General features: G+C 43.9%; 1 protein-coding gene across 1 annotated transcript in view; it reads right to left on the bottom strand.

Moving 5' to 3' along the window:
- Positions 1 to 24,952, bottom strand: part of DNAL1 (dynein axonemal light chain 1) — a 230,562-nt gene that overhangs the window by 125,523 nt on the left and 80,087 nt on the right. The gene's annotated exons all lie outside the window — the stretch shown is intronic.

The following is a 24,952-nucleotide window of genomic DNA, read 5'->3' as shown; positions in this document are numbered from 1 at the left end:
CGTTACCACAGAGTTTCATGTTCAACAATTTAAAATCTGTTGAATGGATAATTAAATAAGCATTTGCAAAATACAGGAATAAATTAAACAAACTGACTGATCTCCCTACGGACGCCTATTTTGAGTATTGGGCTTGGGATTGTGATCCTCAGTTCTAAATTTGTTACAGTTTTGAACTTAATTTTTTTTAAAATATGGCCATGGGTTTAATACATTGTATTATTATTTGAAATGGAAGACTATCCACCTCAAGCAACAATCACAACCCTTATCAGGGTGAACCCTCAAAGTCACTAATTGAACCTGAGCTCAACCCGCTGGTAGCTTGGCAAAGAGCAGATGGCTTAATGTAGGGCAATGTTTAAAGTATTTATGCAATAGGCAAATAGAAATAAAGTCGAAGTGTGAATCAAAAATCTTACACTAAATTAGATAAAAGACTAAATTCAGTAAACAAAATTACATCAAAATAAGGAATATTCAACCAGAAGAACTGGAGTAATTAATTTTTAAAGTTTTAAGTAGGAATAGCACCAAGAAGCGCCAAGAGCTAATGAAAGTTAATAGTCGCAGTAGACAAGAACCTAGACCCATTTTGACGGCGGTTGTAATGAAACGCGGATTGAAAACACCAAAGAGGTTTGTCCTGGTCAAACATTTTGCCTTTGGGCTTTAATCATTCAAGTTACAGTCCACTACAGGGGCACTCTTTCAAAGCCCCCCCACACCCCCCAATACCCGAGGGGAGGCTCCTAGAATCTCACAGGGTGTCAGCAAAAGTTCAAACAGCAGGATCTGATCCAGGGTCAATTGCCACTGGTCAACAGGGTAGTTGCAGGAAAAGGCTTCCTGTAGCTAGGTGTGTCCATGTAGCTTTAACAGGAAGTCACCCTTATAAACCATGGACTCCACTTCTTTGTCCTGGGTACAAGAGAGCGGGTCCAGACCTTTTAAGGCTCTTCTCTTGTCGCTGACAGCAGGTTCAGTCCTCTTCTGTTCTTCCTTGGGTCAAGGAGGGTTCTGAAGTAGGTGTCTGGAGATACCACATTTATGCCTTGCACAAGCTAGTGTATGGGAATGACTACTGGGCATGCTACACCAATGAGGTAAACGCTCCCAGGTTCGACCCTACCCACTTGGAGTATTTTCAAGATGACAAAAGTCTTCGGCTACACTAAACTTGCCTCTGAGGGCTGGGAGTGTGCGTGGAGAGTGTGCTATGGTAATCCTAGAGGTGTCCCTTCCACATCTGACACTAAAATTCAGTTTGGGGCAGTCACAGTACCCACAATAAACCCAGAGGCAGAAATATGCTCAGTTTAAAACAATTCCTGTACGGTATCCCATGCTGCCTACACACCAACACCCTGAGTACAAGAGGGTATCCTTAATGTACTTTCACTAATCACACTTGAACAATTTGACTCTCCCCGCCCGAATTGCTGTTTGTAAGGATTTGTAGTACATTTAGCAAGTAGAGGAACTACTAGTAACTGATTTCTTTGGTAGAGTGAGACTGGAACATAAAATACTGTTCAAGGCGCTCTTCACATTCGATGTATATACTATTGCCCTTTCACTTCCCATCAAGTGAAAACTACTAGGGAGTTTGGATTTTTCACAAGATGAACAAGCGACTAATGTCAGAAGTCGTCAGCATTGAGCTGTAAGCCTCCCCACCTTCTTTGCAAGTTGCAACCTAGGCACTCAGCATTTTTAAGGTGGCTATTTGCTGGAACATCTGGAAGATCAAAATCCCTACTATCCCTACAGCGTGAATATCAAGCTAATGCACCAACGGTGCTCTAACAGGATCCCAGATCCCCACAAACTGAAGAACCTCTGGGTGTTGGACATCCCATTTTCATCACAGTGGCCACTCTGGCCTAGGGGGAGATAAATACTGCAATCCTCATGGGAAGAGTACGCATCTACATCCCCCAAGTGTAACTGAACCATGGCCTCCAACTCCTACAATGTCAGTATTCTTATCTTGTATAACTGGCTGATCCTTTTACATGAATAAACTTTCCTTATGCCTTTATGTCAGCAGGCTGCATGGTCATGGGTATGCATTTGAAACTCAAATGGTATTACTTTCAACTCAAAATCGAGTATTTGTGCACAAGTTTTGTCACACTCATGTGTTATTACCACGACTATGTTTTACATTTTTGGTGATACCAGGGATAGACTTGGCAAGGTGATGATGATGCAGACAGAGTCATACAGCACACAGATTCTTCTAGGAGTGTCCGGGCACTAATCTAACAGCAGGTAGGAGATTAAAGAGGATTAGCCCAGTTTTTAACCCTTTCCTAAAAGCAAGTTCTGAACTTTCCTGCCTCATGTGCAGAGGAAGAGAATTCCATGCAGACTGCACTAAGAAGGAAAACAAGCGTCCACCAATCCTTGTCATACTCATTCTAGGCACCCTAGCAAAATCCAAATGCGAGGACCGGAGGTTTCTGGCAGTATTGTAAAAACGAATAAGGGAAGCCATGTAACATGGGCCAATATTGTGCAAGGCAGGAAAAAGCAACACAGGTGCTTTAAACAAAATTCTCTTTCTTACTGGTAACCAGTGCTAGTAAGAAAGATTCCTAGAAATCCTAGTTCTCCTTCGCAAATTCAGTAGAAGTTGTGCTGCAGTGTTTTGCACCATTTGAAGTCTGTGAATAGCACACTCCGGAAGACCGAGATGTAAGGCATTAGAATAGTCCACGCAAGATGTTATCAGAAGGTCCGATTTAATCAAGCTAATTTCTTTCAACATTATTTAAAAGGCAGGTCATGGTCATTTTGTAAGTAGTTCTTTCATTCAAAAGAGTTGACGTTTCCTTAGAAAGTTTGGCTCAGAGTGCCTTCTGCGGCTTCAGTAGTGCTTTAGCAGGATAATCTAGGCTAGGTACATCATCCAATTGGGGCACTTGGAGGAAATGAACAATTGTTACTTACCTGTAAACAGGTGGTTCTCCAGTATTGGTGTCTTTCATGGATTCACATGCTTGAATATTCCCCGTCGTCGAAGTGGGAGTCCCACGGTACATAAAATAGCAATAATGCTAATATATATATATATATATATATATATGTAATAACATAATACATCATAAAACAGAGATATTATATACTGAAAAACCTCAACAATGGTTCCTCCATAGGAATGCATTATAGAGAGAAAAATCATTTGCAACATATCAGTGTCATTATGTTAGTCCAAACTGCAGCCAATCAGGCTCAAGCACCCTCTAGAACGTTCTCCTCAGAAGCTCAAGCCCTCAGATTTTCGTAGCACAAGTAATAAGAGCGTATGAGGAGAAAAGAGCCTCTGAGGGGAGGAGGGAGGGTCGCATGTGAATCTATGAAAGACACCAATACTGGAGAACCACCTGTTCAGGTAAGTAACAACTGTTCTTCTCCAGTATTAGTGGTGTCTTTCATAGATTCACATGCTTGAATAGAATAGATAGCAGTAACCTCCTTAGAAGCTGAGATTGCAATACATTCTCAAAAACTTGAAAACAATAACATATAGCTTAAAAGCATATAGCAATCTCAGAAAGAGATGGAAGAGGAAACAGTGGATCACCTTATTTGAAAAGATGACGAAGCACTGCTTGCCCCACTGCGGTATCCGCTTCGTTGATGGCTTCCAAACAGTAATGTCTGGTAAAGGTGTGCCTGCTGGACCATGTCGCTGCCCGACAAATCTGGTGTAGAGGCACCCCAGCAAACAAAGCGGTGGATGACGCCATCGCTCTCGTTGAATGTGCCTTCACTGGACGTTGTAAAGGCTTGCCAGCTTGCTGGTGACAAAAGGATATGGCTGCTGAGAGCCATCTTGCAACTGTCTTTTTTGTCACTGAATGTCCCTTCCGCATCCGTCCATATGCTACAAACAGTTGATCGGATTTACGGAAAGGGGTGGTCCTTGAAATGTAACATTTTAGACAACGCTTGATGTCTAAAGAATGTAGTCATTGTTCTGCCGGAGATTTTGGATCCGGGAAAAAAGTCTTTAAGAAGACAGGTTCGTTCAAATGGAAATAAGTAGGTACTTTCGGCAAAAATGAAGGATTGGTACGAAGTGACACTCCATCGGGCTTAAATTGTAATACGGAGGCTTGATCGTGAAAGCGTGAAGATCACTTACATGACGAGAAGATGTTAAGGCCAAAAGTAAAGCAACCTTCCAGGTAAGATACTTGATGTCTGCTCTGTGGATCGGTTCAAATGGAGGCTTCATAAGCTGTGACAATACCACGTTGAGGTGCCATGCCGGAGGAGGGCGCCTAATCGGAGTAAACTTCCTGAAGAGACCTTTAAAGAACTGTCTGATGATTCTGGATGAACAGAGAGACGTTGAGCCATCGCGCCGAAAGCGTGAAATAGCTGCTATAAAAACTCTCAAGGTGGCATGAGAGAGACCAGACTGAGCGAGGCTCAGAAAGAAAGGCAAAAGCTGATCTGGAGTTGAGTTGATTGGGTGGACATTGGACGCAGCGCACCAATGACAGAAACGCTTCCATTTCAGCTTATATGTCTTGATGGTTGATGGAGCTCTAGCAGACGCTAGAATGTCTCTGCATTCTTGGGGCATATTTAAGTTCGCAAATTCAACGTATTCAGGTTCCATGCCGATAATTGAAGCGTGGATGGGTCTGGATGGCAAATTTGACCGTCGTCCATCGTCAGGAGGTCTGGACGCAGATGAATGGGTGTGCTTTGTGATAGCAGAAGCAGTTCCGAGAACCAAGCCTGTCTGGGCCAACGTGGGGCGATCAATATTAAGTGGCAGGGTTGCCTGCGTATCTTCCACAACGTCCTCGGCACAAACGGGATCGGTGGAAAAGCATAAGCAAACAGTCCGCTCCAATCCATGAGCAGGGCATTTCTGCTGGACTCTGGATGGTGATGCCAGCTTGCGAAAGATTGGCACTTCCGATTCACTGGGGTTGCGAAGAGGTCTATCATGGGACGACCCCAACGGCGGAACACCAGGTCTAGAGTCGGTTGATGTATCTCCCACTCGTGAGTGGATGACGCGGACCTGCTCAGGGAATCCGCAAGGATGTTGGATACCCCCGGCAGATGGACTGCCTTCAAAGAAATTTGGTGATGAAGAGCCCAATTCCAAATCCTTTGAGCTAGACGAGACAGTGGCTAAGATCTTGTGCCGCCCTGTTTGTTCATGTAGTGCATGCTGGTGGTGTTGTCTGTCTGAACCAGCACCGACTCCCCCTGCACTACGGGTAAGAATGATTTGAGCGCTAGGAAGATTGCCATCAACTCCAGCAGATTGATATGCCAGGTTCGTTATGTCGCCGTCCATTTGCCTTTGAAGGAAAGGTCCAGGAGATGAGCGCCCCAACCCTCCATGGACGCATCTGTAGTCAACGTCAGATCCGGAGACTGGGCTAGAAACAACATCCCTTCGTCCAGATTGGCTGGTTGTTCCCACCAGAGCAAACTGTTCTTCATGCGGGATGTGACTGTCACCTGATCGTTGACCGACCCGACACTTGACGCCATTGCAGGTCCAATTCCTCCTGTATAGGACGAGTGCGTAACCTGCAATTTGGGATCAGTGCGATACAAGATGATGCCATCCCCAGAAACGACTTTAACGTTCGCACAGAAACGGACTGCTTTGACCTGATGAGTGAGACCAGACAAATTATTTTCTGATGTCGTTCGAGGGAGGGAAGGCTTTTGACAGGTTTGTGTCTAGAATTGCTCCCAGAAAGTTTCTTCTTCGCAGCGGTCTAAAGTGTGACTTCTCCACATTGATGGTTAACCCTAGAGCCTTGAACATTTGTTGGCATAGACGTGTGTCGTGAGCCAGCTGTTGAGATTGGGATTTTAGAAGACAATCGTCCAGATAAGGAAAGATCTGAACTCCCTGAAGACGCAGATGAGCCATGACCGGAGCCAGAACTTTCGTGAAGACACAAGGTGCTGATCGTAGGCCAAAAGGCAGGACTCTGAACTGATAGTGATCGTGACCCACCTTGAACCTCAAGTATTGCCGATGTCGATGGATTATTGGCACATGAAAAAAGGCGTCTTGCAGGTCTATTGTTGTTAAGAAATCTCCGCTGCAGAGAAGTCGTAAGACTTCCGATAGCGTCAGCATGCGGAAAGACTGTTGTTTGAGGAACAGATTGAGAGCTCTCAAGTCCATAATGGGTCGCCACTCCCCCGTCTTTTTGAGAATGAGGAAAAACCTTGAGTAGAAACCTTTCCCTCGCTGAGATACAGGAACCACTTCGACTGCACCCTTTTCTATCAGAAGATTAACCTGATGTTGTAGCTCCTTGAGATGGGGAGGTGGCGGGCCTGAAGGTATAGAATGTGGAGGAATCTCTGTGAACTCCAAGGCATGACCCTTGTGTACAATGTCCAAAACCCATTGGTCCAATGTTATCATAGACCACTGGGAGTAAAACTGCGAGATTCGCCCTCCAACTCTCTGCTGAACTTGAAAGTCATTGATGTTTGTCTTTGGAGCCTCTATAGTTAGATTTTCCTCTATAGGGCTTGGACTGCTGCTGACGAGTAGATTGCTGGTTGGAGTAACACTGGTTCCCTTGATTGTACTGGCGGTACTGGGACTGCCCTCCTCGAGAAATGCTGGACGAGGTGCCTCGTCCACGCGCACCACGAAAAGGCTGTTTCTTGAATTGCAAAGAACCAAGCGACTTTGCCGTATCGGTATCTTTCTTTATCGATTCCAACGCCTCATCGATGTGAGAGCCGAAAAGAGACTCTCCGTCATACGGCATGTCGAGTATCTTCGACTGGATCTCTTGTCGGAACAACGTGGATTTTAGCCAACCCTGGCGCCGGAGAGCCGCAGCACTGGCAAGGATACAGAAAGCAGTACCCGCAACGTCCACAGCACAGTCAATTATTTCTTCTGATGCCCTCTTGCCATCTTGAAGGATCTGGTGTGCTTCCGCTCTGGATGCTTCCGGAATCAACGAAACCAGCGCAGAAATGTCTGACCACATTTGCCGGTTGAAACAACCTAGAATGGGCAAAGCATTAGCGGCACGGACTGAAGTAGATGCCATGGATGAAAAAAAATTCCCAATCGCATCCAAACGTCGACCCTCTCTATCAGGAGGAGAAGTGATAGGAGTTGCAGGGTTACGCGCCCGACGTTGCGCTGCCTGGGTCACCACGGAATCTGGCTTAGGATGCGAGAGCAAGCAAGCAGGTGAGCCAGTCGGGGCCTTATATTTCTTTTCCAATCGAGGGAGTTGAGCAGGTAAGGAGTTAGGAGCCTGCATGATCTTCATTCCCTCCTTCCACACAAAGTCGATAATTGGTATGGTGTGGACCTGTTTATAAGGCTGGTTTTTAAAGTCATAGAGAAAGCAGTCTTCCTCTCGCTGCACTCTTGGCAATTTGAAGCGGTCTGCCGCCTTATCCATCAAATTATGGAAGCTATCGATGTCAACCGGAGGTGAATCACCGGAATCACCCTGTTGTGGAGAGGGCGTTTGTATTCGATAGTCATCGATTTCTGCCATATCCGGGTCTTGGTCATCATCCGTATCCTGAGGAACTTCTCCTTCCTCTCTTTCCGGCTCTGACTCATCTTCCACATCTCGTTGAGAATTAGTGGGGATAGCCGGACGTGGCCCTTCTGATGGAGCAGTCTGCCTCGGAGGAGTTTGCTGAGGTTGAGTAGGCTCTGTGGTCTCAGAGGTAGTATGGCCCGGGGTACCCTGAGGCGTAGGAGGAAATCTCCTATTGTAATCATCCAACATATGTTGGAGGTTGGAATACAGCGATACCGGAAAAGTCGCCATAGGAACCTGCACATATTGTTCCTCCTGTTGGTCTTCAACCTCCTCCTCGTCATCTTCAGAACTAGTGTCCTGACACTTGATAATCAAATCCGATGGACTGTGAGCATCACCAAAAACATTGTCGTCTGCAATGGATTCCGTTTCATGGTCAGTTACCAACAATGGTGAGGGTGGCTGAAGAGTAGGAGGTGGCAACTGGAGTGCAGAGTCCTGGATATTGCTCACGGAAGACTCCGTAACGATTGCAGGAGTTGAAGTGTCCAAAGGCACTAAGGGCATAGTGGCGAAAGACAGTGATCCTGAAGTGGATGCTGCGTCTTCTTGCTGTGTTCCAGAAGGTAACGGCAAAGCTGTCGTCGACGCAGCCGTCAACGTAGATGTTTTAACTGGAGTAGCCGTCGACGACGATGATTTAGAGACAGCTGTCGGAGACGGTGATTTCTTGGATGTATTAGTCGACGACGAGTGTTTTGACACAGCCGTCGACCGAGTCTTCGTCGACGGGAACGTCGTCGTCGAATCCTTGGATGTTATCTTCGTCGTCGACGAAGCCTTCGTCGATGGGATATAAGTCGTCGACGAGCTGGTCGACGGTGCCTTCGCCGTCAACGGGATCTTAGCAGTCGACGGGATCTTCGACGTCGACGGGACATGCATCGTCGACGATGACTTCTTCGTCGACGGAAGCTTTTTCGGCGACGATATAATCGGAATCGTCGACGAGACTGAAGAGGTAGAGGCTTTCGTAGTCGTGAAAGCCGTCGACGAAACCCTCGTCGACGACGACGAAGCCGACATTGTCGTCACAGTTATCGTCGACGAAGCCACAGCAGCCAATTTCGTCGATGGAATGGTCGTCGACGAGCCCGTCGCCGACCGCGCTGACTGAAGTGTAAAAACACTTGTAGAGGCTGGAAATTACGCCCGAGAGCCAGTGGGCGTAGTCACAGAGGTGACAGTAGCAGTAGGTTTCACTGGGGCTACTGTTAAGGCCAGCTTTTTCTTCTTCAGGAAAGGAGAAGGCAACTCCTGAACACTGCCACGCTTTGAAGGGGCAGTTGAAGGACCTGACTGGAAACTCTCTGCATCAGACAAGGCTCCTTCCTTGTCCTGAAGGCGCTTCAACCACAAAAGAAGACGCCCTTCCCTGTCCCTGAGAGTCTTAGCAGAAAAAGTTCTACAGAACTTGCAGTCAGCCACCTTGTGTTCAGGATAAAGGCAGTAAATACATTTTTGGTGGGGGTCCTTCTCAAACAGACGTAGTTTCCCACAGGAAGAGCAAGGCCTAAACAAAGACTTCTTACTTGACATCCTGAGAACTACTGAAGTAGAAGACAAGAATGAAGAAAACTGAGCAGCGCTCAGGGAGACTCCCTTCACACGACGTGCGGTAGAAAATCTGAGGGCTTGAGCTTCTGAGGAGAAGGTTCTAGAGGGTGCTTGAGCCTGATTGGCTGCAGTTTGGACTAACATAATGACACTGATATGTTGCAAATGATTTTTCTCTTTATAATGCATTCCTATGGAGGAACCATTGTTGAGGTTTTTCAGTATATAATATCTCTGTTTTATGATGTATTATGTTATTACATATATATATATTAGCATTATTGCTATTTTATGTACGGTGGGACTCCCACTTCGACGACGGGGAATATTCAAGCATGTGAATCTATGAAAGACACCCCTAATACTGGAGAACTTTAATGGACATTTGGAGAATATCTTTAATGGACACACATCGGTCTCGGGTTTTGAACTTTTTGGGAAATACTACATTATCATCTCTCCCCCCCCACTTCTCTCCATCCGCCCCCCCCCCCCACCCCCCGCCCAACTGGTTTAGGAAAATAATACTTTTCAGTGACTGGCAGGTGCAAACATAACCTGTGACAAATCTAGAGAGTTGTAATTCTCTGAATATCTAGATACCATGGCAACCCTAAAGGAGCAATTTAACTTTATGTGAGGGAAAGAAAATAGATTTGCTAGGAGTACTCCACATGATTTTCCAAGAACTCTCACATTTCTCCTTGTATCAAAGCATTTCCTCTACCAATCTTTCCTTATTTTGTCATGACACATATAGACTGGGTCAATAGGAAATGTTCTATCTTTGAGGGCACCGTGCATATGGGTCACCTCAGAAAAACAGGGATAATGTCTATGCCAATCAGGGTATATGATTTGGCATTCGGATCTTCATACTCCCACTCAAGCACTCAAGGGTAAGAACCAAGGAGTTGCATTTAACTTCCCTTCCCTTCCACATATTTGTAGCAATTGCAGCCTTGACAGATATTATGTTATTTGCTCCAAGAATGGTGTAATGGTAACATTTCATGGCTAAAGTGCAATGGATCACTTATCAAAATCAAGGATTGGAAAGGATTGAGCAGGCAGAAAGGTGTGGGAGGAGGAAGGAGCAACACCCTCATCCATGTTTTTCCAAGAATAACCAACTCAGTGTGGGTTAGCAAGCAGTACCCAGAGCACTGGAATCTGGAGTCCATCCATGAAACTACTTGCAATCTGGCACTGCTGCTCTGGCATATCCATAACTGTGATTTAATTCCCTCTAATAGACTGCTGCTAAGTTATTTCCGTGGCCCACTAGAATAATTTCTGTCTGTTCAAGGTGCATCCGCAGATGTGCTCTGTTACCACCAAATAGATACATCACCCTTTCCATCACTAAAGTGCTTCATCTTCACATCAATTTTAGTTGCCCTTTTTTGTTGTTGTTAAAAGTGGTATACCAATTCAGAGAAACAAATGAAAAATATATTACATTACAAGTGGTTCCTTTCAGAGCCAAACCTGGGTAGTCTCCCTATAATCATATTACCAGTGTGTGAATTAAGCCCAAAATATTTGCAAACTCCATTGCTACACCAAGCCTCAAACTTAGACCTTTGGTCATTTGATCCGATGTGTAAATTAGTATGATATCATTACTCCACAATCTTCACTTCACGGGAAATTATATTGCAGGTTAGCATATAGGGAGTCTTTATATCGCAGGAAGGTTTTCAGAACTTTAGAAAGAAGGCCTTTCCGTCACAGGGAGTACTATTTTAATTGTTTATACCTTATCATATATGTGTTTATGTATGTGAATATTTATGTGTATATATGTGTGAGCATACATGTACACACAAACACATTTATATACAAAATATACAAAACATATCCCCATTTATAATGAGAAGCAACTTGAGTTTAAAATAATGAATTCATAAACAAAGTATAATTAATACACATATATATTTATTTTACTAAATAATATAGTGTAAGTTATTTAAGAAATAATATTAAAAACAGTAATATTAATATTAAGTATACATTGTTATATTTTCTAAAGATATAATTTCAAATATATGTACATGGTAACAAAATAAATACATTTAACATTTGGGTTTTAAGAGTGCTAAGGGATGGGGGATGGGTTGGTTTCAGAGGGATTTGAAGTGTTCTAAGATCTGGGATGAGTAGTGTTTAGAGGTAGTGCGGAGCTTTTAGGTTTCAGAGTTGGGTAGCATTTAGGGATAGTAGCTTTTTTTTTTTAAGAGTTTAGTGGTAGTAGCAGATTTAAGGCACAGGGATGTGTAGTGTATAAAGGTAGTAAGGTTTTTTTGTTGTTTACGTCATATTTACACTTAAGGTGGGTACTTAGAATTTTTTGGGTTCAGGGATGGGTATAGTTTAGTGGTGGAGTGGTGTGGCTCACTGGTTAGAGGCGGCAGACCCGGAAGCAGAGGTCGGCCCGGGAACAGGGTTCGATTCCAGACGCGGCAGGGTTTTGGGCCATGGTCAGCGGACTCGATAATTCTCGCCTCGGTGCATACTTCAACCATGGGTCCCACTCAGCAACTCTGGGCAATAGATTGCTCAATCTCTACAGCGCCGGGACGCCCCTTTGCTGGGGCAACTGTGCGCTTTACAAGTAAGACATTTAACATTTAACGTTTAGGGTTAGTAAGGGGTTTTAAAGTTCAGGGATGGGTAATATAAAATGAATGTATAATTAATTAAATAAAAACATTTTTCATAAAATTAAATGAATGGAATCTAAGAAACAATATTTAGGTAATTTAATAAAAAATAAAATACAATATGTACAATAAAACACATTTAGCAAATAAACCGATGTTAAATGATAATTTAATATAAAAAAACAATATATATGGAATTATAAACATCCTCACAATAGTTATTTCCACAGTCCCAATTTACGTGGAAAGAACGCCAGCACTCAAATTTGTCTGCTTACACCATTTTTATCTGTGATGCATTTCGGCAATGTCTGCCTTTCACAAACTCAGGTTTGAGAAAGCGACATCACCGAAACGAGTCATGAATAAAAATACTGCAAGCAGAAAAGTGGAGTGCTGGCATTTTTTCCATGTAAATTGACACTGTGGAAATTACTATTGTGAGGATTTGAAATCGCAAGGCTGCCCGATTCCAAGCACGACTCCGGGAGGATGAGAGCAGTCTTTGGCCCGTCGGGGTAAACAGACATATAAACATATATATTAATACAAAACATATTAAAAATAATACATACCCAAGAGATGGAAAATTGCGTCCATTCTTTCGCTACTTAAAAAACAAAATCTTGCTCCTTTGGACCCCAATAATCACCAACCAATCTTTCGTCTCCCCTTACCAGAAAAAATGGTAGAAAAATCATGAATACTCAACTCAGCATGTTCCTCCAAATAAATAACATATTAGATCCTACTCAATAAAATCCACAGAGGAAGTAATAGAGGCTCTGGACCAAGGAGGCAATGCAGCATTAATTATGTTAGATCTCCGAGTGGCCTTCAATACGGTCCATCATGATGTTTTGATGAGCCTTTTATCAGAAGACGGGGTACAAGGGAATGTTTGGAAACTCCGGAAATCTTTTCTCACAAAAGAATTGAAACTGATAGTCAGCTCAAAACCTTTTTCCCTTTTGTATGGAGTACCCAGGGTTCTTCAATTAGTCCCAAACATTTCAACGTCTATATGACACCTCTGGGGGCTTTGATAAGATCCTTTGGGTTCCAGCTGACATCATACGCAGATGACACGTAAATAGTGATGTCACTTCGGCCTGGACAAGAGGGTGATAAAGGAAAAAGGTTTCATGACTGCATGGAAGTGGTCAGGTTTTGGATGACCAAGAACTGTTTGAACCTAAACTCAAGCAAAACGGAAGTCCTTATTTTTGGCAATAATGTCAACCTTTGGATACCACACTGGTGGCCAGAAGAATTGGGGACTCTCCCTGAGCCAACTAGAAAAGCAAGAAACATGGGAGTCATAGTTGACAACAAACTCACCTTCGGGGACCAGGTAAGTGGGGTTGTCTCTGCTAGCTTTCACCTTCTCAGAATGATAAGGAAAATAATGTCATTTTTACCGGCAGACAGCAATAGGACAGTGATAACATCTCTTATCCTGTCAAGTGTGGACTACTGAAATAGTCTATATCTAAATATCCAAAGGAAACACGTAAATAGGCTCCAACTTGTGCAAAACACGGCACCAGATTGCTGACTGTGACACCTAAGTTTGTCTCTGTCAAAAAAGAGATAAAACGGTTACACAGAATCCTAGTCAAACAACGGATTCAATTCAAATCCCTGTGCAGAGTTTTTAAGGCCCTCCAAGGAGTAGGCCCGGTGTTGCATTTCACTTATGAAATATCCTATGGTGCATGTACTGTTTTATTTATATTGCTCTGTTACTTTAATGGCATGTGACTTGTGCATTTTCCATATGTGTTCCATATGTGTTCCACACTCTTTCTGGAATGTTCATGATGTACGGTTCCACTAGGGTTAGTCAGTTGCACCTGAACACCAACCTAGGTAGATGCCTTTTTGCCGTGCTGTAAATAAACCTGTTACTTTATATTCGTCAGACTCAAGGAATTCTTAATACCCGGACCTTCTGAAACAGCGTATCCAATGGTACGTCTCCAGAAGAGCCCTCCGCTCCTTGGGAGCAAAAGGAGAGATTATACCCCAGTTAAAAAAGCCAACTGGGGTGGTAGAAGTTTTATCACATGTGCCGCCAGGGCCTGGAATGATCTTCCTTTCCACCTCAGGAACACCACTGAGCTCATGACATTCAGGAATGGACTGAAAACCTGGCTTTTGACCATATAGGTCATCTCACATCTCGGTAATCAATAGGCAGCAGTCAGCGCCAGGACACCCTTGGGTAACTGTTGCGCTTAAGAAATTAAATTAACATAACATAACAACCTATCTGCAATGTAAAGGAACCCCATATGTAATAACCCTGATGTAATGTGCCACAAAGTACTGGATAAATTATGATGTCACCCCCATATTCACTGTCGGGAAGGGGGGTTATTAAGTTAGGGGGCTGCTCCTACAAAGTAAATAAAACCAATCTGGTTAGGTCGAAGCACAGCTTTGATAGAATCCCTACTCCACTGTGATGGTTAGGGCACAAGTAGCAGGCAGTCCAGAAAGAATTGTGAGGTAGTGTGGTAAGTTCAAGCATTACCAGTAGTTTCAATGTAAGGATTGCAACACAATAAAATCCCTAAACCAATTTAGAAAATAGAGAAAAGGGTAATGAGATACCAAGATCATTAAAATAGCTTAACCCCTTCGATGCTGGTGACGAGCTCAGCTCGTCATCACCCACGGGTGTCGTGTGCTGATGACGAGCTGAGCTCGTCATGACACCAGCAAAATGGTAATTCCCAGCACAGGAGGGGGAAAACGCCTAGCAGCCAAGGTGTTAAGGGGAACCAGAGATGTACATTTTAGTACCCAAGACATAAAGCATCAGCAAAAAGTAAAGCACCAGTCAAAAGAAGCTACTGCCCACAGATGACCAGGACTTTGATGTGATTTGAGGTCGACCACAAAGGAGCTGAAGATGGTTACACCAATTGGGTGGCCCTGGTCTAGGTCTTTATGCCTCAAACTCTGAAAAGAAAGTCAAAATCTTCAAGTGGGGCAAGTTCTAACAATGTGGCCAATGAGGGTCCTCCAAAGGCTGATAGGTTGCTGATGTGCCCCCAGTGAAGCAGTTGTTTTTTGTAGCAAAAGCTCAAAGTGAGACAAATTTGGAATTGGCAGCCCATGAGGCTGGTTAGCGGGTCAGATAGATTTTCTCGCTTTGCATTGGTCCACAGGGTTACCGTTGGACTTAGTAACTTTTTTGAGAGTCAAAATCCTCTAGCACTGCAAGGCTGGATGAAGTAACCATATAGGACTGCATGAGGCTGGATACCTTCACTTTGAGGTCTCACTGAATCAGTTTTCAGCAGAGTTAAAAGCTTCAAGTGGGACAAGCCTGGTTTTATTGCCCAACTTGGGTGGGACTTCCTTCCTGGGTATGCCTCAGCACCTCGACCCCAGTCCGCCAGAGGTGGAAAGAAATGACCAAGTGGCAACTTTTTCATAGTTCAGGAGAATTTCCTCCTGGTCAGTGAGCCCCTAGCTCCTCGGGGTAGAATTCTAGGCACTGAGTCTCTAAAGCCAGATCTCCAGCTAGGTCAAGTCTTCCTTGGAGATCTGGGCCTACATAGTGTCAGGAGCCATTTTGTTTTGTGCTCCTGAAGTAGGCAAACAGGACACAAACCACTTGGCCCTTGGAGAGTAGTTCCAGTCACTGAGTACCCGAAGAAGTCAAAATATTCTGAAAGAGTCAGTTTCTTCCAGCAGGAGCTTCCTTCATCAATGGAGTGTTCCCAGGTCCAGGAATTTTCTAAAGAGGTCATGTTTGAGATGCCCATATATCTTGGGCACTAGCAAGTGATGGGAGAAATATATTTTCACAGTTACCCCACTTTCTTTTGCAACACCACCTATTGCCTTATTGAAAAATTACACAATGTCAGAACTCAGCTGCCACCAGTCAAGTATGTCTATAGCTCCATAATCATTTTCATTTTTAGATGACTTCTCCCATCTGAAAGGGGCAAAACTGGTTCTCTTCCATACAGTGACAGGAGCCTGGATGCCTAGGATGGCCCTGGGAATGAACAGTACAAGAAAAAGATCCCTTGGTAAACAAAACTACTGTCGCCACTCACAATAAATGTAGCCCATGCTTAGAACAAACATCTAATATTCACACCATAGATTTCAGGATGACTAATTAAAATAAATCTTTTATTTTTTTGGATTAAAAACAAGGTCATCAATATTACACAAATCAATCTTAAAAATGCATAATCATAAAAACATATACTTCAAATTCGCATATGTGTACACTTCAAATTACATATATCTAACATACTTTTTGATCCAAACCACAGGTTTTGTAAAACAAACAAATTGATTGCCACAAATCTGGATTAAATGCACCTAACAGGAAAAGGAAAAAGAGAGAGAGACAGGAAAACAGACCCTATTTTTTGTCATAAATGTCACACATCAAGGTAAAATCTTTCTTGGCCTTTCCTGGAAATGCTTAAATATTCATAACTACAGGATCGGTTGCCTCCCTTAATTGTGTGTGCTAGAGCGTCGACGCGTATCGACGGGTTTAGGATCGATACACCATCTTTATCAAGACCTTAAATAATTGTCTCTCTTGTGATGGGCACTGTTTGGTTGCCTGGGAATGAACAGCCATTCCAAATCAAAAGAGGTAGTGGTAAAGCAGCTTTTTACTCTCCATTCCACTTCTAGATGGTTAATCTGTGCTACATGGTCAGCAGTTAACACCCATTTGCTCTTCTTATGCTCAAAGGAAGGGTATTGTCCACTGAGTTAGAGTTGTTAACTCTCCCAGCCAAAGATGTGCTTTCCAGTCCCAGAGGTGTGACAAATGACAGAACTAGTTTTAGGCCTGCTCAGTCTGAAATAGCCTAAAGTACATTTTATTAAGTTACTTTTCCTTTTAAGCTAATAAATAAAAAAACGATTACTCATATCAATTTTGTTTTCAAAAGTAGGAAATAATTTGGAAGATTTTTCTAGCATTTCTCCAGGCGAAGATACGAAATGAAGAGTTTTATCTTATCTAGGCTTGTTCATGAAAAACTCAAGCAAAGCCTACACAGTGAAATAGTTTTTGGTCTTAATTTCACTACACTAAACACCAATATGTATTGTGTCTTATTTATTAGATCAAAGCACCCAGCCCTGTGGGCTTACATGGCACATTTTAGGGGTGACTTAAAATGTACAAAAATAGGCTTGTCCTAAATGGCCAAAGCATATGTCATGCAGAACAGCTAAATTGAAGCCCAAGCAGAGCACAGTGGAACTCCTGGCAGACATGTTATGGTAATTATGTGGGGGGTGTAAATATACACTGCAGCCTACATTTAGCATTTAACCATCTATGTTATAGGTGCATTTTGGACACCATTTACAGTGGACTAATAGGGAAGTTAAACCGGTTCAAATAGGGAGTTTTGATGTGCAGAACATCTTTTAGGGGAACCACAGGCTACTTTTAGCAGTGGAAAAGAGCACAGATTTCTGAAGCCAACAATATCAGACAGGAAAAAGTGGGTGGGTGGACCATGACAAAAATGTGGCAATTTCTTACAAACACACAGGTTTTTGTCTTAAACTCTTTGAAGGCAAATGGTGGGACAACAGCCAATACTAAAATGTTAGGTAGATGGCTTCAAAATACAGAGCAAAAGGCTCAAGAGAAAATGGACAGCACTATTTGGTTCCACAAGACGCTTTGCATAACAAACCATTAAAATGTATTTTAGAAATCGGTCTAATGGTTAATGAGATCAGACTATCTCATTCAACAAATTAGATAACTAAGTAGGACAGTTTGTCTTTGCCAAGTCTACTTCAGAATTTAGTTAGCATATTAATATCCAAAAGGAATTAATCCATCGTGTGCCTATTTCCAATAGAATCAATGACTCAGATAATTCTACGTGTCAAGATTTTTGCAAAGATATGATATTTTCTGAGCAGTGATACTGGAATGGATGACCCACAGTTCCCACTAACCTTCATTCGGTTAAAGAAGTTTAGCAATATTCACCACCTGCTCCACACCTTGAGGTAGGCAATACTACATAATATAATGAACAGTCAGTCAGTCAAAGGTACTTTATTCGGTTCATAGCAAAAACCATAAAAAGTATGCTAAACATCGAAAGTCAAGACCACAGTTCAAAAACAATAGAAAATTGTGCAAATTAGCAATCCATATGGTACATTTTCATGTGCTAAAATAAACACCGGCGGTAAAGCGTTTTAAAATAAATTCTGCAAAGGTCATATAAAAAGGAAACATTAAAACAGACACGAGCAATATAGATAAGAGAGAGAAACTGCAAATATCATATAAAAATACCATTTGGGCATAATAAACAAATTTAAAAAGGAGACAGAGCGATCAATCAGAATTCATAAATTCACCACTATGTACAATAGGTCCACTTGATTTTCCTCTTAAGTCTCATGGCTATTGTCAAGAAATTCGCTATGTTAAAAATCTCCCAAATATTCGACAACAACTGTAAGTACAGAAGGGCAGGTTTAACTTGTCTAAAGCCCTTGTCTTTAGTAAGAGGAATAATGAACCTTTTACGGATAGGGCGAAAATGTTCGCAAAAGAAGATAAAGTGCACTGTGTCCATAATAGAGAATCCATCACAAGAACAAATCTCCAAATCTATCTCCTTCGTCAAACCTGGACGATCTGTAAGGAGTAGGTGGAATTTGTTCAATCTAAACTTTGTCAGTAAGAATCGATGGTTGGTGTTGTTAACAATTCTTAAATAGGGTTCTATTTCACTTGAGGTTATTAGCAACTGATGAGCCCTTACTGTTGATTTGCCCAGCTCCTTCTCTTCTCTAGCCAGGCATGCCATCAGCTTGTGTGTATCTTTCACCCATTTCACATCCCTCTTCAATAGTTTATTCGGCTGCTCAAACAGTTCTGGGCGACCCAATTTAACTGCTGATTTTTTAATATAGTTCAGCCAGGGGATGGAGTTACCATGCTCAAGGGCTAAACAATCCCTGAGAATCTCATGGTTCAATCCCAATTCGGGGTTTAGCCAGATTAAGATCCATTTTAGTAACGGAGCTATGGAGATGCGATCTTCTAGGTATTCTACCCCACACTCTTGATGAACGATATAGATAGAGGTTGACTGGGGGACGGATAAGATGGTGTTCAGAAACTTTTCTCTGCCACCTGCATGGCCTTTACATTTTTAAACCCCCACAAATCAGTTCCATACATAGCTAAAGAAACACATTTGGCATCATATATCTTCAAGACAGATTGCAACGGCTTCACCCCTAGTTTGCGGGCAAAACCCAAGACAGCCAAAATGGACCTAGCAAAGGCATTACGTTTAGCAACCAGTTGGGGCAACCATCTAGACTTGTCATCAAAAATAACCCCTAGATATGGGAATCTTGTAACCCTAGACAGAACATTCCTTTCACTGTGCAAAGTCTTAATTCTTTTGGGTTTACTGCCCACGATCATTACGTGCGATTTAAAAAAATTCACACTAAGATCAAGCGCTTTCATGAAACTTGAGAAGGAATTTGAAAGACATTGCAGCCCTACTGCTGTGCGTGCTATAAGAGCGGCATCGTCCGCATAGAGTAATGCCGAAATGGAATACTTGCCTGCCCTCTGTATATCCTTGCACGCCTCAGTTAAAACAGTACCCAGATCATTAATATAGAGTGTAAATAGTAGGGGGGCTAGAATACAGCCCTGCCTAACCCCGTTTATGATCCCAATCTTACCCGTGCAATTACCCAGGCGGTCATATCTGACTGTAGCCGAGAGGTCTCCATGTAGATCGGCAAGTAAATACACAATATTTTTATCAATTCCAAGCTTAAGAAGCAACCCCCTTAGTGTGGACCTGTTCACACGGTCAAAGGCCGAGGAAAGGTTCATAAACGCTAGGTATAGCGTGCCCTTGTTAGCAATTGTGTATTTCCTGATTAATAGTTGAAGATTTAGGCTTTGATCTATGGTGCCTCGTCCCCTCCTGAACCCAAACTGCAGGCCTGAGAGGGTGTTTGTTTCATCCAACCATCTGTCAGTTTGCCTAAGACCACCCGACCTAACACTTTCACAGCAGAATCAATAAGAGAAATCGGGCGATAACAACTAGGATCCCCTCTATTCCTTTCTTAAAAATGGGTACGATGACCGATTCAGACCAAGTACCCGGAATACCTGACTTACAAACCCTATTAAAAACATTAGTTAAAACTCTTGACCAGGTCTTGACATCTATTTTAAAGAGGTCGGCTGGAACGCCATCAGGGCCCGGAGCCTTATTACTTGTCATCTTCCTGATGGCGTCTGCCACCTCTACCTCAGCAACCACTAAAGTATAGGGATCCACAGTAGGGGTAGGTATGATCCCCTCCCCTAAGTTTTCCCCTTCATAGACGGACTTAAAATGAGAGCACCACAGCTGTTCCTGAATGCTGCAATCCAATTGGTCATTACAAGCATCGTGGAAGAAGGGTTTATTTACAACAGTCCAAAATTTGGAACTGTTCTTGAGCACGTCTATGGAGGTCAATTCTTCCCAGGCCAATTCCCTAATTTCCCGTCTTCTGGCTTCCAGTGCGTTTTTATAAGCTTTCCTTAATGAGGCCACAATGGCCTTATCCACTGGTTTACTTTTCAGGGCAGCCATCAGCTTTTGATGAGCTAATGAACAATTATGATCAAACCAGCACATCCCAGCAGGGTCCTTCGCTTTACCTGGTCGTCTAAGATCAGCTGCAACTCAGATACACATTTTTGAATAGGTCTCTAGAACCTCCTCATTCCCTGCTTGCACGTTCATACACGTGTGCAGCTCAGTTCCTACTTTAGTTAATAAATTATTAGAGAAGTCTCCAGGTACAACTTTACTCCATCTGATTCTACGGGCCTGGTCTGTCGGGCGGATTTCAGACTTATCTGTCCTGTTGTGGCCTAACTCTGGCTTTTCGATCAGGTCCGTAATACTAAGCACCACTGGGTTATGGTCGCTAAAATGTGACCAGATCGCCGAATAACCAAGGATCTTGTCCCCCAGCGTTGAACTGATAAAAATGTAGTCAATGACTGAATGACTTCCATTCCCTTTAAAAGTAGGTATCTCCTCATCCACCATAGATGAAAGCATTAAACTGTTATCTGCCAGAATTTTTTCAAGGAGATCTCCTTGTGCAGAGTGCTCAAAATGGGTATCCCCTTGCTCTATAGGGCCTAATTGATCCAATGCTAAACATTTATCCGGGCAACCATGAATATTAAAGTCGCCCAGGACTATGATGAAACATAGGTTTTTATTGACCTCTATATAATCTGCCAAAAAAAGATTTAGGGAGGCCAGATGTTCAGTCGTGGTGACTATCATACGAATTATAAAAATTAATAATTAAAATGCAGCCCACCCCACTGCAAGCAATTTGTACTGCCAAGCAGTGTGGTGAGCCTGTATCTAGTTGGGTATGGGTACCAGGGATGGTAGCCGAAAATAGTGTAACCAGCCCGCCCTTCGCCCTCCCCATATTTGATGCTAATGCAGGGATAAAATAGGTAGAATAACCATCTAAACAGAGAATATTCCCCGTGTCCCATGTTTCTTGCAGCCCAATGATGTCAGCCGCATCTATGAAATCTCTCCAGATTGGGTCATCTACTTTGTTTTTAAGGCCAGCAATATTCCAGGTTGCAAGCCTTAAACTTCCGCCCATAGCTGGTCGAGCCACCCTGTCTAAAAGACAAGTTTTACTTGTTGGTAGATCTGAACTAAGGGCTATAGATCGGGTGGCAGAAGTAAGGGTAACTTCGGGAGAACCTAGTCATTTTCTCCCAGATTTGAAAAAGTATCAAATCTGTTAAAAACTGGTACAGAGAATTCATATGAACCTTTCCCCTTTAAAGTGTCACTATGGGCTGTCCCAATATTGTAAGGGGGATAAAAAAAATCCCAGTGGGAGTACGTTTACGTACTCATGTTGTATTCTGACTGACCCGGCCTGCCTCAGTATATCATCAACCAATCTGGGGGACCTGAAACTTATGACAACGCAATCACCTTCCAAACTTTTCTTAGCCTTACCCACCCAAGGCACCCTTCTTATCATTTTGAAATTATTGTGCAGGTGATCACCCAACACTGTTTTATTGGACAAAAAGTGAAGGGCTTTATTTTTTAATGAAGTCCAATGTTCGTTGTGGCCATCCTGAGTTTTTGGGACATTGGCCAGAATTTTTGTATAAGGGCATGCCTCTGCTGGTAAATGTAATGGCTGCTCTCTTTTGGGAGGTGGTGCCTGAAGGTTTAAACTCCCCACTGGGCCGCTGGGACCCTTCTTCCCTCCCTGGGTAGCTCCCGTGGCTCCTGAGATTACAGATGAAGTGTTTGGTACTACGATCGGGGCTACAGCTTGTGGTGCGGTTTGTGGAAGTGGGGTAATCATGGAGTCCAACAAGTTATTAACAGAGGTTGCGACTGCACTGGTAGATTGGACCCTGGCATTTGGCCTTTGTAGTCTTTGAGGTGTTTTTCAATTACAGTAAGTCGGCCATCTATTTGCTCTAATTTCTCCATTAATGGAGAAGTAAAATGCCTGAGTCGTTCTTCTAGAAGTCTCATAAAATCAGACATCTTTCCCCCCTCATTATTTTCTACAACCGAGGCAGTGTATTCATTTAGTCCTGCTCCCCTGTCCTCAGCACCCTGATGGAGAACGTTTATACTTTTACAACCCAGCCCAGATGCAGAATTAATGTTCCTCGGCTGTTTAGCCTGTTGACGACTCCCTTTAGGGGTATTCTTAGCCTTCCATTTCCCTGAAATAGTTTTGCTACAATTTGCCGCCATATCCGGCCTAGCCCTTAACTGCCTGGTACAAGTAGCCGTGGGGGAAGGAACCGGACTAATTACAGGTGAAGGGACGGAGGAAATACTTAGGCGAACATCTAGAACTGACCCATTTGGAACTGTATGGGGGTGCGTACTAACTGTTAAGGCAACAACTGAAGCGGGTATCTCCGCGTTTAATAACGGAGAGACTGTTTGACGAAGTGGGTCCAAGGACAATCTCCTCTCCACTAACTCAATTTCTTTAGCCACCGCAGATTCTGCTCGTTTCAGGAAGGCGTCAAGAGTCCCCACACCCCCAACCCCAGTACTCGCTTTAGGGTTGGTTTTAGCCATAACAATATGTTAGTTCTTGCTATCAACAGTTAACTCTATAGGAAAAATTGTTCAATATGAATATTGAAGACCCATAGGTGTCTCACACCTCATTTGTAAGGTAATCTTCTAATATTGGTCCATAAATCCAAGGGAAATGGGCCCAGCCCGGCCTCCTCTGGCCTAAGAGGGCCCGCTTTTTGCCCGGGCTTAGTCTGGCGTGTCCCGCGTCGCGGGAAGCAGAAGATGTTAAATAGGGCCAATGGGCGTGTGGGCGGTCTTCCGCACAGGTGTTCACACGCACGGACTCCTGGACAATGGAGTCCGTGCAGCATGCTAGGTTGCCCCCACAGTGATTATGCAGCAAGTCCCTCGGCGCTGGACCCCTCCAGGGGCGGCAGGCAGCTCTGGTGGCGGCGAGCTTGAATAGCGATGCGGGACCCGCGCCAGCGGGTTCCGCAAGCAGTATTGATGAGCCGATGGGCGTGTGGGTGGTCCTCTTTCAGGTGTTCACACGCACAGACTCCTGGGCAATGGAGTCCCGTGCAGCGTACTACGTTGCCTACACAGTGATTATGCAGCAAGTCCCTCGGCGCTGGACCCCTCCAGGGGCGGCAGGCAGCTCTGGTAGCGGCGAGCTTCAATAGCGATGCGGGAACCGCGCCAGCAGGTTCCGCGAGCAGTTATGATGAGCCGATGGGCATGTGGGCGGTCCTCCGCACATGTGTTCACACGCACGGACTCCTGGGCAATGGAGTCCCGTGCAGCATGCTAGGTTGCTCCCACAGTGATTATGCAGCAAGTCCCTCGGCGCTGGACTCCTCCAGGGGCGGCAGGCAGCTCTGGTGGCGGGGAGCTTGAATAGCGATGCGGGACCCGCGCCAACGGGTTCCGCGAGCAGTTTTGATGAGCCGATGGGCGTGTAGGCGGTCCTCCGCACAGGTGTTCACACGCACGGACTCCTGGGCAATTGAGTCCCGTGCAGCATGCTAGGTTGCCCCCACAGTGATTATGCAGCAAGTCCCTCTGCACTGGACCCCTCGAGGGACAGCAGGCAGCTCTGGTGGCGGTGAGCTTGAATAGCGATGCGGGACCCGCGCCAGCGTGTTCCGCGAGCAGTGCTGATGAGCCAATGGGCGGTCCTCCGCACAGGTGTTCACATGCACGGACTCCAGGGCAATGGAGTCCTGTGCAGCGTGCTAGGTTGCCCCCACAGTGATTATACAGCAAGTCCCTCGGCGCAGGACCCCTCCAGGGGCGGCAGGCAGCTCTGGTGGCGTGGAGCTTGAATAGCGATGCGGGACATCGTGGTGAAAAACTTATATAGATGTGACTGTAAATTTGGGTGGGAATGCAGTGTTTCTCAGCAGCTTTCAAAGCAATGGCCTCTTCATAACTACACCACAACCTGAGGCCCTCAGCATAGCACTAATGAATGAAAGTGGAAAACAAGAGAAATTAAATCTACCAGCAGGCAATCTATTAGATTGTTCACCTGTCTCAGAAGACAATTTAATTATCAGGATACTTTAATTTTCAGCCCCTAAACGCACTCCTAGATGGCCACCTGGCCTACAAATGTTAAATATGCAGTGGTTTTGGATTTATATTGGCCTAAGAGCTGTGTCATCTGGAGACTAGCTCTAAAGCCTCCCTTCAATCTTTCTCAGTGGTGTAAAAAAGAAGGTCAACCACCCCCTAAATACACCATCGATGTGCCCCATGTAATCTGTGATCATGAGCTCCACAATTACCATCAGTACATTTATTAATCTTCTCCATAAGGGTGGTGAACTTCTTCTTATAGATAAATTCTACCGCCTAAATTGGGCATGTAGGACTTATTTTCCGTTATTGCATTAGAGCCCATGGAACCTTTGCAAAACCACTGCTTTTGTGGATATCTGAAAATAATGTTAATGTGCATGGTTGCTTAGGCAAGTTAATACTTGTCCAACTACTGCCAAGAAGCTGC

This window comes from Lissotriton vulgaris, chromosome 9, assembly GCF_964263255.1.
Source record: "Lissotriton vulgaris chromosome 9, aLisVul1.2, whole genome shotgun sequence".
Taxonomy (NCBI): Eukaryota; Metazoa; Chordata; class Amphibia; order Caudata; family Salamandridae; genus Lissotriton; species Lissotriton vulgaris.
This window is presented reverse-complemented; position numbering and strand designations above follow the sequence as displayed.